The sequence below is a fragment of the Podarcis pityusensis genome (genome assembly GCF_964106645.2).
Source record: "Podarcis pityusensis genome assembly, chromosome: 14".
Classification (NCBI taxonomy): domain Eukaryota; kingdom Metazoa; phylum Chordata; class Lepidosauria; order Squamata; family Lacertidae; genus Podarcis; species Podarcis pityusensis.
Window position 1 is genome coordinate 31480164 of NC_138039.1, and position 12739 is coordinate 31492902.

Sequence of the window (12739 nt, forward strand, 5' to 3'; positions counted from 1 at the left end):
GGCCGATGTTCTGCCACTGAGCTAGAAAGCCTATTTCCTAGCTATTCCTAGAACAATTAAAGTGCCACCTGGTGGTGGTGCAAACACCTTTCACCTGTTACCCCCTGCTTTCCACGCAAACCTTTTAGCTGGTCTTTATTCCCCTTCAAAACGTGTCAGCTAGATGGACCCATGATCTGATTCAGGGCAAGGCAGCTTCCAGTGTGCACATCTTACACTGGCTGCTACTTCTTCCACCCTGTTAACTTCTTAGTAGATTAACTTCTTTGCATTGTTATCGTGTGGATTTATTTTTTGTATTTATTGACATTCTTATTTCTGGTTGTTCTTAATATTGTTCATTTGCTGCTTTGTGAGCCACTTTGAGCACCACTGTGGAAAAGTGGCATACAAATTGACTGATGGTGGTGATGATTCTGTAGCTGCATCAATGGGCCAATTGAATGTAGACCATCTTCAGAAGAACAGGGAGGCTTATAGCTGGCACCCTCAGTCTCTAACCTATATTGGGGTTTTTAAAAAAATGAAAAAAGGAAGAATTATCTTTCCTTCCCCTCCTTTGAATTTCAGTTTTGAGAGCCGGTGTGGTGTGATGGTTAGAGTGTTGGACTATGACCTGGGAGACTAAGGTTCAAATCCCCACTCAGTCAGTGAAGCTCACCTTGGGCTAGACACCATCCTTCAGCCTAGCCCACCTCATTGGGTTGTTGTAAGGGTGAACCATGGGAGCTCCTTTGGAGAAAAGGTGGTACAGTGGTACCTCCAATTACAAACTTAATTCGTTCCGGAGGTCAGTTCTTAAGCCAAAACCGTTCTTAACATGAGGCGTGCTTTTGCTAATGGGGCCTCCCGCTGCTGCCACGCCACCAGCGCGCGACTTCCACTCACATTCTGGGCCAAAGTTCGCAACAAGGGGCATCTACTTCCGGGTTAGTGGAGCTCGTTACCCAAAGGAGGACGGTACGTAACCCGAGGTTCCACTGTATATAAATGTAATAAACCCAGGCACATGTACTTGAAGAGCTCAGTTGGTTAGAGCATGGTGCCGGTAACACCAAAGTTGCAGATTTGATCCCCATATGGCACACTTGCATATTCCTGCATTTGCAGGGGGTTGGACTAGATGATCCTCAGAATCCCTTCCAGCTCTGCAATTCTATGATTCTACAAAATAATCTAAGCCTACTATTGCTGCTACTGTAAGAAGCCTAATGCTCTCAGTGCTATTTTGTTGTATAGTTGGACCCCTGCGTCTGTTAAGGTTCCAACTTTGACGCAGACAGTTGGTTAGAGCGTGGTGCTCATTATGCCAAGGTTTGATCCCTGTATGGGACAGCTGCATATTCTTGCATTGCAGAGGGTTGGACTAGATGATCCTCAGGGTCCCTTCCAATGCTACAATTCTATGATTGTATTACTCCTTTTCTTGCCTTGGGGAAGTCATTTAATTTCTTGGCTTCAGTTCTTCCCTTGTGAAAAAGAAAGAAAAAGGAAGAGGCTGTGACTGTCCTCGCAGGGCTGTTGTGAGGACAAAGGCAATGCACATCGCAAAGCATTTTCTCAACAATCTGGTTTGCAATCACATTCACAGTTAACTACCAGTAAGCCCGGCCCAGTGCAGTGGGACTTATTTCTGAGTAAACATGCCTGGAGTGAGGCTGCCAGGGTGCTAGGAGCTGCTGGATGAACAGGCCTCTACAGGTAGACTCTGTTTCCCCCCACTATGGGCGAGCCAAACCAACACTCTTGTCATTACCAAAGCCAAATTCAGGCAGCTCAGAATGAAATCTAAGGAGTTAAAGTGGCTAAGGGAATTTGTGACATACTTTCAAATGATGAGCAGGCCCATGAGAAGCCTGGGGGCTGAATGTTCACCTGAGCCTTCCACCCTGCTTCTCTTCTCAAGGGGAGTGAGTTCCCACCTTGTATAGGAGAATCTAGGGCAGGCACCCCCCAAACTCGGCCCTCCAGCTGTTTTTTGACTACAATTCCCATCATCCCTGACCGCTGCTCCTATTAGCTAGGGATGATGGGAGTTGTAGTCCCAAAGCAGCTGTAAGGCCAAGTTTGGGATTGCCTGATCTAGGGAAATCCCCCTTCCCACTTATTTAAAAAGAGCCCCAGGATGATCCAAGGAACTGGAGGGGTGGTGGAGGGGAAAAAACCAAGCCAACCTCTCACCTTCAATTCAAGACGGAGGAATAACAGCAGCACGGGGTGGCAGGTCTCTGTCTCTAGGATAATGCAATCTACACAGCGGCGGAGGTAAAAGAGAGAGTGAGAGAGAGAGCAAAGAGGAACGAGGGCGGGGAGCAACACGGAAGCAAATGCAGCCAGAAGACAGAGAGTGCAGCTTCATTTCAGTAGGGGGCAAGCCGAGGATTAATGGGGGGTGTCGTTAAATTAATTTCTAAATTCTAACCTTCTCACCTCGGGTGGTGCTGGGCTGTTGAAGCGCCGGCCCTTGTGGCGGGCGACTGCAGTTATTAACTTCCTTCAAAGAGATCCCCCCCCACCCTCACCTACTCGGTAAAAGAAATAAAGTGTGCGTCCCCGAGCGCGCGCGCGCGTGTGTAAGGAAGGGGGCAACTGTAGGAGGCTGGGCTGCATGCATTGACTAAGGCTTAGTGTGACAACTGTCGAAAGTTTGACATCAAAGGTAACTCATATGATTCAGTTACCAGAGGACCTGTCGGACCTTAGAGGGAATATCTTAATTACTGAGTGGCAATGCTAGAGTGGGAAAGGGGGGGTGGGCAGAGCTGGGGGAAAGTGGGGAGCGTGAGTGCGGCTGGCTGGAAGAGTTGTGTGTGTGTATTGATGGGGGGCTCACAAAAGGGAGGGGTTGTGCTTTCAGCCTTTTTTCTTTTTGACGAGGGATCCACATCAGGCCTCTATGAGCGTCTTAATCATGTTTTAGCGATGGCAGCTTTTCACTCTGCCGCAGAGCGCCCTCTCCACACCACACCAGTCCTCTGAACTTTATAACTATATGTAAACACGGTGTCAGCTGGCCAGTAATCTCTTCTGGGGTTTCTTATTAGAAAAAAATTTCATTCTCCTTGAGTTCTAGATTAAGCAGAATAGTTTTCTCTATTGCTGAATGGACTGAGGTTTCTTGGAATATAATGTGTCAATTGTTGATGGTTTGTGACCCATAAAATGTGAGGGTGACTATGCTGGCTTTGGTATGTAATTATGCAAAACACTCTCTATAAAGCCTTGCCATCCGATCTAATGACAATCCCTGAGGTCTATTCCCTTAAAAAAAAAAAAAAAGGAGGGAGTGGGGGAAGTCTTATTATATATAGGCTTCAAGGAGAAAGGAAAGGGGGAGGGCGCGGGGTCGGAGAGGGAAGAGTAACATTTTGTTTTTATACACATTTTTATGGAAGTAAAAAAAGAGAAAACCCTGCAAATCAGATGCAGAGGGTAAAGAAATCTAGAGAAAATGATTAAAGTTATGCCGGGCTGTGTTTCATAAGTTAATCGAAGGGAAAATACATGGGGGTGGGAGAAAGACAGAAAGACAGAGAAAGAATATTAGATTAACTGTACAAGGGGGGGGGGGAGAATCACCAGAAAGTTACAGTTTTCTCCCCATCAAGACACTTCTGCAAAAATAAAATAAAAAAAGTTTAAAAATGGCGCAGTCGCTATTGAAATGGATCCAAAAGAGAAAGATTTGAAGTGGGTGGGCGTACGACAAAAGTTAGAATATCACAGGCATGTTTGTAATGTATTGACAAACACGTGACCACCACGTCTTTCTTTGATGTAGGTCTGTTTCATTAGGCAACACATCTTATTCATCGTGGCCATTCAGTCCCTACAGTTTTAATTGAGAGTTTAGCTCTGGACTCTCAATAAATGTGACAGCTGTCGAGAGATGATACCCAGTATTTTAAAAACCCATCTATCTGGGGGCGACCGAAATCGGGGGAAAGGCGGGGGGGGGATGGCGTGTAGAAGACCTATCTGAGTGAAAAATCTTAGCGGATCACGAAGCAGGTAGAGGAATCAGTTTGGTCGCTGAACTCGGAAGAAAGCTTTGGGTGGTGGTCAGGGGGGGTAGTAAGAAAAAGAGAAGGTTGAACTTTTTAGAGGGAGGGGATTATGACCAACGGGGATCTGTTGCGTCAGGAAATCGAATGTAAACATTGCAGCCTATAGACACACAGCAGACAGACTCCCCCCTCCCCCCCAAGTCAGTCCAAAGCAAACAGCTTTAATGAGAAATGAAAAATAGCAGCCCTCGTCGGTTGCAAGGAGAGAAGCTACTTAGGTTGATTAGAACTTTTCACGTGCTAGCAACAGAGGACTCTGCAAATAGCATGTGATCTCCGCGGAGGGACATTGCCAGAGATAGGCACGACCAAGTCCAATGTGTTTGTGACACCCACATGTCCCTGGTGCAATAGAAAAAAACAGAATACGACCCCCCACCCTAGCCGCGAACCACAAACTTCTTGCAACACCCTGAGAAACAAGCAGGGTAAATGAGATTATGAAAGGGAGAGTTGAGAAACAGAACCCCCCTTTTGTTTTTTTGTTTTGCAAAGCACAGGTAATTATGAGATGAAATTAACTCCTTTGTGACGTCACGAAGAGCTATCTGATCCATGCCTATTAAGGAACTCTGTGCCCTAGTAAGGGTTATGATGATATGGAGGGGGCCCATCTGAACAGTATTTTCTCCCACCCCACCTGAAACCCCGACGGAGAGAGATAGAAAGAAAAGGATCTCTGGTTGACAAAGGTCAGCGAACCCCGAACTGCTTGGAGCTCTCACTTTCGGTAAGGGAGGAAATCCCACACTTGAAGGCTGACGAGGCTTTTCCTTGGTGTCTATTTCAAACTCAGACCATCAGACGGATCACCCAGAGGGCTAGGCATTTTTGATGCAAGATGGCCACAGGCTTCAGGGCGGATTCTCTCCCCTACGCCCCCTCTCCCAGGCAGACCGTCTGACATCTCTATGATCTCTGGGATGACAGAATTGGGAGGTGGGAGGATATTGGATCTTGCCTTGTAACTTCCTATCACTCAAAGGAATTTAGGGATCCCCTTTCCCTAACAAAGTGAAACGCGAAGAGACAACCAGGGTGGTTGAGAAAGATGCCTCTTGAGTACTCTGCAAAAGAAACAAAGAGACAGAAATTGAACTGGGAAGAGTTTTTGTGTTCCTTATGGAAGCGCCGCATATAAAGCGTTTGCTTTTTTACTTCCAACGTGATTCCTGGATCAGGTTTCAATCGCTAGTCCATTTCTTGTTATTCTCCTCCTCTCAAATCCTTCCCAAATGTTGATGAGGATTTATTGCTTTTCTACTACTGCTTCTTTAAATAAAAATCCAGAATTGATTGCCATCCATTGTTTTTAATTCATCTAGCTGGTGATTGTTTATTGCCAAAAGACATCCAATGGGTTCATTCCTTGTGAATGGGAACACACACACCATTGCCAAACATTAAAATCACATTTTCCTTTAAAGACAAGTGTCCTATAATTTTTTTCAGCTCCCATTCAGCTTTCTTTCCTCTGCAGTCTTCAAGGAGACAAGAGTCTCTCATATATATATTACTTATACGTACGTTAGAATCATATTCTTACTTCAAATTCTTACTTAGGTTTAAAATAAACATTTACACAGTAATGGAGATAATAGAGATGCTTTGTTTATACGACCGCAGTGACCACCGAGAAGAAGCTACAGTCTTGCTTAAAAGGAGTTTAGCAAAATCAGGTGCAAGATTCCCGTTGATTAGAGCTTAATTATGTTTAATAAACCCGCATTGGGTTTGCTGAATAATACCACGCGTTGCTTAAAGTCACTGATTGAAAATTATGGAGCTATGAATTAAAAAATAATAATTTGATGCAGGCAACTTTCGGAAATGAACAAGGTGTTTTATGGCAAAAGTAATTTCTATTATTATTATTACTACTACTTTTATTCCCATAATTAACTTAGTGCCCAAATTCAAAACAAGACAGAGTTTGCCTTTAATTAGGGTCTTTGGTGACAAAATGAACAGCCAAGGTTAGAGACAGGCAGCGCCGGTAGCTTTTTAGCAGCGTCGAGTTATCAGCGGTGTGTGTCTTACAATACGGGGAAATATTTACCGATTTAACTGGCAGCGGTCGATCAAATTCAGGTTTGATGGGTGGGGAGAAAAAGGAACTTTCTTTTTTACTTTGAGATTCAAATCTTTAAAAACAAAGGCCAAGGTCCCTTTCGATGACTGGGAAGAGGGTAGCCGCATCGTTTCCCCCAAGAGATGCCTGCTTATGGACCCAAAAGGAGGAAACGCGACAATAAATCATTCCTCGGCCTTGCTGGTGGGCAATCATGATCGCAGGCAAAAAATAAAAATAATTTTAATAATCTGGTGGTAAAGAGAGAAACTCTATATCTGTACACACATGTGCATGTGCACGTGTGTTCTGAATCCCATTGGTTTCACAGGCTTAAGGCCCCCCCTTACGACATACGAAGTTTACAACTGCTTAATTGTGGCCAGATCGTATCCATCTATCTATAGTGAGCGTTAATGCATGCCTGGATGGATGGATGGATGGATGATAGAATCATAGAGTTGGAAGAGACCACAAGGGCCATCGAGTCCAACCCCCTCCCCCTACCTGATGGTTAGATAGTCGCGCAGAAGTGTCCTTGGGAACTTCAAGCGAGCCAGCTGAGCGGGTCCTTGGATCCCGCCTATATTTGGATCCCATCTATGAACGCACGATCATATATATAACCGTGGGCTCAAAGAAGGGGCTCAATCCGGCCGAATCTCAGTTTTGGAAATGGCCTTCCATAACAACGGGGCCGTGGGATTAAGTGATCTGCTACTGAAATTGGTGGGATTCAGAACTTTGGCAATACTCTCTCTCTCTCTCTCTCTCTGTGTGTGTGTGTGTGTGTAAATATATAAAAAAATTATTTCATGTTCCCCATTTACCTCTTCCTCTAAGGATCTCAGAGGGGCGGGTGGTTCTCTCCCCGCACTCCAACTTTATAAATACCGTAAATTCCTCAAAGTTTTAACTTTCGAAATGACTGCTAAAGAATATTTCAAGGCGTCCGGTTTGAAAGGATCCCCCTGCTCTGCTTTCCTCCCTCCCCATTTTTCCCCCCACCCACGACAAAGATACCTTGGCTAGAATGACATCTTTTGTAATTAGCACCAAAGAAAAACGTGTTGGGGGGATTTTCACCCCCCCTTCCGCCATCAAAAGTAACCAGATAATTAGCAAATAACCCACAATTAAAGACGACTCCCACCTTGCCCAAATGAGGATTGACATTTTAACAAGCACGTAGACGGGAGTGGGAGAAATCAATAAAGCACACCGGCGTACTAGGGTGGGGGGTCGAGGCGAGCTAGTAGCGAGATGTTTTAGCTAAGTATTTCAGACACGATTCAAAGAAAGTTGGGCGTGTCCGTCCTGCGCATATTTAGTAAAAGGATATTCCTTGGGCACACCATCGGAATTCTTCCCAAATAGACGAAGTTAGGGAACCCTACTGAGATCAATGAGGGAGGGGTGCTGTATGTTTCCTGCTTGGCAGGGGGTTGGACTCGATGGCCCTTGTGGTCTCTTCCAACTCTATGATTCTATGATTCTATGATTCTATGTTCCAGCAGTGTGGGAGATGCGTCTAACTTTCTGGATTAGACCATCCTGGGGAGCGGAGGAAGGAGCAGAATTATTCGAACAGGTGCAAAGGTGCATCTGAAAGCAGCTTAATGTTAACAGCGACGACATCAAAAGCAAGAGAAAGAACATGCGCTTGCACAGAAAGTGTACTATATTAAAAATTCAGAATCCCTTGAATTTATATCGGGGTTCGTTGGCCGAGGTTAAAGCGAGGCATTTTGGAGACCCATACATTGATTTCAACGGGAGAGCGTTATAGGGAGGCTTCTCCTGCCGCAATCGACGGGGTCGAAAAAATTCTCCGTCTCGTGCGCAATTCGAAAAACCGAATAAACATTAGACGGAAAGAACTGCAGAGGTTACACATTTTTTCGGAAAGGTGCTTTTATCAAAGAGATTTAACAGGAATCAGTTTTACAGGATGGGGGGAAAGTGGCTGGATTTTATTTTTTTCAAGGAGCCGAAATATAATCGCTAGCCAGTCTTATTAAAAAAAAAAATTGGAGGGGAGGAACGGACATTATTTTGGCAGGAAAATAGTGAAACGCTATGTACTGGACAGGTAGATGGAAAGACGATAGACGGAGAGGGGAAAAGAACGAGAACGGCTATCTATATACCATCCTCAGTGTACAGACTAGTATACTTTGCAGAATTACATAATAAACAAAAGGGACAGGTTCCTGTTCCGAGGAGCATGCAATCTCTATTTCAAGAGACGGGGTGTGCACAAAAAGAGAGCGGAGTGCTGGGAGATTCGACGCCTAACAGATGCCCCTCAGAGATGGGAGGTGAATGAGAAAAATGATACATAGATGACTGACAGATAGAGACTGAATAATGAAATGTAATTCAGACTAGAGGTGCAAAAGCTCCGTTGCCCGCTGCATTTACCCGAAATGCATTTGACTTGGTAATAAGTTTCCCTGAAATCCACGGCTTCCAAAAAAAAGTTGGAGGTGCGGGTCCATGGGCTGATTAAAATGAAAAACGGAGCTAATGGGAAACCCGAGGAACAAATTTAAACGAAGAGGTCTAGCGACTTTGCAAGAACTTGGGTGCAGTGAATTTTACTCCACGTGCTAACACACGCAGGCATAGCCCGTATTTCTGCCCTCTCCGCGCCCCGCTCTTGGTCGCATCTGACACCCCATTCCCAATCTAGTCTCTCTCTCTTTTTACGGGGAAACGAGATTGGAACACGAACGCTCTTCGAACGATTTGTTTGGCTTGTTTCAAACTTGTGCGATGCTTTCCCGCTAAACCACTGGCGAGATCTTTCAACTTCAGTTTTCAGATGGAACCAGATTCCCCCCCCCCCCTTCTCCTCCTCTCTCGTCAAGATGACACTTTAGTCAACAAAATCTGTTAACTCCAAGATTAATTGAAAAAACAACAACACACGCACGCCCAAATTTAAATGGTTGGCGAATCCCCAAAGAAGCGAATTCCTGTTCTTCTTCCTTTCAGTAGACTGACATGGAAATGTGTGAGCAGTCTAAGGATATAGTAGAAATTCTGACGATCTCCGACTTTTTATTCCGGCGGGGTAGTATATATTTGCAGTTGTTGAAGTATTGGTCATATTTGCAATACCTGAGTCGCTTTAAAAGTCCTGGAATAAATGTAAAGGGACTGAACTGTATGGATGGAATCTTTGAGATAACGAACAATACAGTCAGATCTCCCTCTCTCCCACCTCTCTCTCACACACATACATTCACACGTGCACTCACATACGTGTTTGCTATCTGGAAAAGGTTATGGGTTATTTCTAATACTAGTCCTACCCAGAGTAGACCAAACGAAATTAATGACTATAAGATAGTAATTTCAATTAACTTCAATGGGTCTACTCTGAGCAGAGTGAGCACTGAATATAGCCCTATGTGTGCAGGTCATTAAATATTTTTTTTATTATAGACTTTATAAACACCTGGATAATCCTCAAACTTCTATATACACACAGTTCTAAATTTCGATTTTGACATGAGTGCTGACTTTTCAGCCCACCTTTAACTTTTAGATATTCCTCAATCCTGTTTGTTTGGAAAAAATAAGCTTCCTTAGAAGAGTTAGATAAGTAGCCACAAGGGTACAAGGAATGCAGGCACATAGATGTTGTTCTGAGCACAAACATGTTCCTTGGCTTACTTACACACACACACACACACACACACACACACACCCCCTACTGATTTCCTGAATCCTCTTTGACTCAGACTTTTCAAGAAAATAGTTGGGATTTTTTTAAAAAAAGAAGAAAAGAAAAAAACACTGCTTTTATCACGTTCATTATTTACGTTCATCTCCCAGGACTTGGCTTTTGGATTTGGAGGAGGTGTGTTTTTTTTAATACAAATAAAATTTCAAAAAATGCAGGCCAAGATTCATAAATGAACGGGATCCCCCTCAACTTATTGGAACTAAATATATGGATATACGGGGGCAGGGAGGCAAAGAACAGATTGCCTCCTTAATGAAATGTTTTGCCACCCACCCTCAAGAAATTAAATCATTTTGAATTTACATCTGGATTGCAGTGAATGCCCCTATGACCCTTTGCTGGATGGCAAGTCTTTGGAAACTGCAGGAAATTCACCTTGGAGTTTTGAATGAATGAGCGAACAAATAAATAAATAAAATAAGCCTACTTCCAGGCACTATCAGTCCTCAGCACGCACTGTTAAAATAATTCCCCAATATGTCCCTGCAGAACGCATGTACGGTTTAAATCACCCCCTGATCTCTTAATAACCGTATAAATGATGCATTGTGTTAAGGGTGTTTCTATGCGATGGAAGCAAATAGGCTGACAGGCAGATATGAACTAGATGTACTTCAATGGTTTCTATATTTCTGATGCTCCTGTTAGGTGTATGATAATAACAGTAGTAAGTAATGGTAATAAATTTTTGAGCATCCAGCACACATTACGCAATTTAACACATACAGTCTTGTAAGTGTGGGCAGTGTTGTTATTAGTCATATGTAATAGAGTCAGTGTGGTATAGTGGGCAGAGTGTCTTAGTGGGAGACGAGGGTTCAAATCCCCACTCAGACATGATGACCTCAGGCCATTCACTCCCTCTCTCTGCCTACCGGTAACTTACCTCACAGGGTTGTTGTGGGGATTAAATGAGGACGGGGAGAACAAGGTATGCCACCTTGAGTTCCTTGGGGAAAAAGGTGGGGTATATATGCAGACACGGGTGGCGCTGTGGTCTAAACCACTGAGCCTAGGGCTTGCTGATCGGAATGTTGGCGGTTCGAATCCCCGCGATGGGGTGAGGTCCAATTGTTCTGTCCTAGCTCCTGCCAACCTAGCAGTTCAAAAGCATGTCAAAGTGCAAGTAGATAAATAGGTACCGCTCTGGCGGGAAGGTAAACGGCATTTCCGTGCACTGCTCTGGTTTCACCAGAAGCAGCTTAGTCATGCTGGTCAAATGACCTGGAAAAACTGTCTGCAGACAAATGCCAGTAAAGCGAGATGAGTGCTGCAACCCCAGAGTCATCCACGACTGGACTTAACTGTCAGGGGTCCTTTACCTTTACATGTGCAATAAAAATGCACAGATACATATTACATAAGAATGTAAGAAGAGCCTGCTGGATCAGCTCTATGGACCACCTAGACCAGCATAATGTTATCACAGTGGCCAAGTAGATGCCTGTGGGAAACCTGCAAGCAGGTCCCAAGCACAAGAGCACTCTTCCCTTCTGCTGTTTCCAGCAACTGGTACAGTATTCAGAAGCATTACTGCCCCCAACTGTGGAAGCAGAACATAGCCATCATGTCTGGTAGCCTTCAATAGCCCTCTCCCCCATGAATTTGTCTAGCTTTCTTCTAAAGTTGCCATCATTAAAGTGGCCATCACTGCCTCCTGTGGGAGTAAGTCCCAAAAAAGAAGAAGAGGAGGAGGAGGAGGAGGAGGAGGAGTTTGGACTTGATATCCCGCCTTTCACTCCCCTTAAGGAGTCTCAAAGCGGCTAACATTCTCCTTTCCCTTCCTCCCCCACAACAAACACTCTGTGAGATGAGTGGGGCTGAGAGACTTCAAAGAAGCTGCATGTGAAGGAGCGGGGAAGCGAACCCAGTTCACCAGATTACATAGTTTAACTATGCATTGTATGAAAGACTTTCCTTCATCTGTCCTGAAACTTCTAGCGTTCATCATCATTGGATGTCCTAGAGTCATGGGGGCAGGGGGAGAGATAAAAACTTTTCTCTAGCCGCTTTCTCCATGCCACACATAATTTGATAAATTTCTTTCAAGCCACCTCTTATTCACCTTTTCTCTAAGCTTCAAAAGTCCTAAATGCTGCAACTTTTCTTCACAGGAGAGCTGCTCCATCTCCTTCATCATTTTGATTACTCTTTTCAAAACCAATTCCTATTCTACAATATTCCTATTGAGGTGAGGTGACCAGAACTGCACACAGTATTCCAAACGTGGTCGCACCTTAGCTTAGTACAGCAGCTTTATGCTATAGGAAGTTTTGTTTTCTATTCCTTTCCTAAAGATCCCTAGCATGGAATTCACCCTTTTTACAGCTGCCACACACTGGGTCAACATCTTCATCGAGCTATCTACTACAACCCCAAGATCTTGTTTGTGGTCTGTCACTTCCATACCCTCCAACATTTCTCTGATGGAAATAGGGACATCAATAAAAAGAATAATAATTTACTGTTTATACCCTACCCATCTGACTGGGTTGCCCCAGCCACTCTGGGTGGTGTCCAACAGACATAAAAACATAAGAAAACATTAAACATTTTTTAAAAACTTCCCTATTCAGGGCTACCTTCCAATATCTTCCAAAGGTTGAATAGTTACTTATCTCCTTGGCTCCAGAGCCAGATAACTGCCATACCCTCCAACATTTCTCCAATGAAAATAGGGACGTCCTAAGGAAAAACAGGACATTCCATGATGAAATCAGAAACTGGGACAGCTTCTGTAAATTGGGGACTGTCCCTGGAAAACAGGGGCACTTGGGAAGGTCAGCACTGCTTGTTCAGATTACAAATGACAACCCCCACCCCTCTCTCACATACAGTCTCTCT

The 12739-nt window shown here is 44.2% G+C and overlaps 1 long non-coding RNA gene across 1 annotated transcript; it reads right to left on the reverse strand.

Annotated features, from left to right (window-relative positions):
* Positions 1-316: 316 nt before the first annotated feature.
* On the reverse strand, positions 317-2469 carry LOC308463688. Its single transcript, XR_013979690.1, has 4 exons — positions 2431-2469; positions 2182-2249; positions 1431-1469; positions 317-501 (listed from the first exon to the last, which is right to left on the reverse strand). It is a non-coding gene; the product is annotated as an uncharacterized lncRNA (long non-coding RNA).
* Between the last annotated feature and the right edge of the window lie 10270 nt (positions 2470-12739).